Source organism: Octopus bimaculoides, chromosome 27 (genome assembly GCF_001194135.2).
Source record: "Octopus bimaculoides isolate UCB-OBI-ISO-001 chromosome 27, ASM119413v2, whole genome shotgun sequence".
In the NCBI taxonomy this organism is placed as follows: domain Eukaryota; kingdom Metazoa; phylum Mollusca; class Cephalopoda; order Octopoda; family Octopodidae; genus Octopus; species Octopus bimaculoides.
Genome location: NC_069007.1, coordinates 9,656,180 through 9,658,136, shown reverse-complemented (window position 1 = coordinate 9,658,136; position 1,957 = coordinate 9,656,180).

Below are 1,957 nucleotides of genomic sequence, written 5' to 3'. Positions count from 1 at the left end.
ATATATATATTACGTGCATGTATATTTATATGTATATGATATATATACACACTCAAATATAAATACTCCAGGAGGGCTAGCACCCAATTGGATCTTATACAAATACCAGAACTGTATGCCATTGTATTGTACCTTTGTAATTCAGGACCAGGGAGTGCAAAAGCCTGAGGTTCAAAGGCACCACAGCTCTTCAATGCCCTACTCAAAAATAAAGAAATCTACATGTGGACATAGATGTCGTCAAAAAGGAAATAGATATCTTCCTGTCCACAAAACCGGATGAACGGCCCAGCATGAGGTACAGACGAGGGCAGCGAAATTAAATTCCCTCATACACCAAATGGGCCAACAGCTAGGACAGAGGCACATACAAGAGTGGTGATGTGAAACACCACGGTGGTGCTCCAGCATGACCGCAGCTGCATGGGTGAAACGAATGAAAGAATATGGATATATATACATATAGATATATATTATCCGAAGTATATAGAATTATATATCAAGAACAGCTGATCTTACCACTCGGTTTCGCGCTAAGGGTACAACGAAGTGTTAGGTAACAATCCGATTATACAACCCTACGCTCATCAGAGGTAGCCGATATGGATACACTCTGATTATACACACGCACACACATACACACGCACAATCACACGTATATATATACATGTATACAAACTCATATGGAAGATCCTAGAGACTCTGGCGCCTAACATTGGGATTAAAAACTATATCAGCCACCGAACAGGAAACGTCATTGCTTGTTACCCAAGGTCTCACTCTTTCAAATCTAGAGTGAGGACCAAACACTGCAAGAGTTAAGGGTTCAAGGAATCACAGCTTTTTAATACCTAACCAGACGTCCTCAGAGTTCAACAAGGCGTAGTCGTGGATGTCTTCAAAGACATACCCAGATGAACCGACATCACAGCAAGGAAAGCAAAGAGGACTAGTTTTGTTTGTCCAACTTGCCGATTTACCAGAACTTAAAACCAGAGATGGGAGTGAGATGAAATAAACTAGCAGTATTCACATTATAGTGGCGCCCCAGTATGGCCACAGTGACTGGCTAGGAGAAGCAAAATATTAGTGTATGTAATGCCTACTTTCCTTCGTTTGTCCACTTCCTCATGTATGTACGTACGCACGTACATACATACATACATACATGTTTTGTACCCTAAGAATAAATTTTTATTTGTACCTAATATCATACGTACATTTGATTGTGTCTACAATTTACTCCAAAACCGAGAAATACTAAATTTTTCGAGGAAAGAGCAAAAGAAACTGACATGGATTCTCCAAATCCAATCTATCAGTGGCACAGTGAAGATCTGTAAGACATTCCAAAAATTCTGCATCTGAGATTCTTATGTGAATAGATGCACAAACTCAGGTGAATGCATCGACAGCTCAATCAACACATCACCTCAGCCACATATTTAATAACACCGGGAAATCTCGTCAATCAAATCTCTTAACTCAAAAATAAAGCTCAAGGAAAAGTAAAACATACCTATACACAGACAGACAGACAGATAGGTATACATATGTAATATGAATAACCATATGAATAGACGTATAGGTATACGGGTATTTATATATGAATATATACAAATGTACAGGCGTGGTTGTGTGGTAAGAAGTTTACTTCCCAAACACCGTGGTTCCGGGTTCACTCCCTTTGCATGGCACCTTGTCTTTACTACAGCCTCGGGTCGACCAAAGCCCTGTGAGTGGATTTGGTAGACGGAAATTGAAAGAAGGCCTTCGTATCTCCACCCCTCCACATTCAATAATACTATAAAAAGAAACATTCTCTCAAGATGTAATCAAAATTTGATAAGCCTACAAGACTAGGTGAGAGCGCTAATTTATAAAACATGTGACATATGAATAGAAATCTGTAAATATACAACCATCCAGACATCTCAGTACCTGATCATTATTTTTT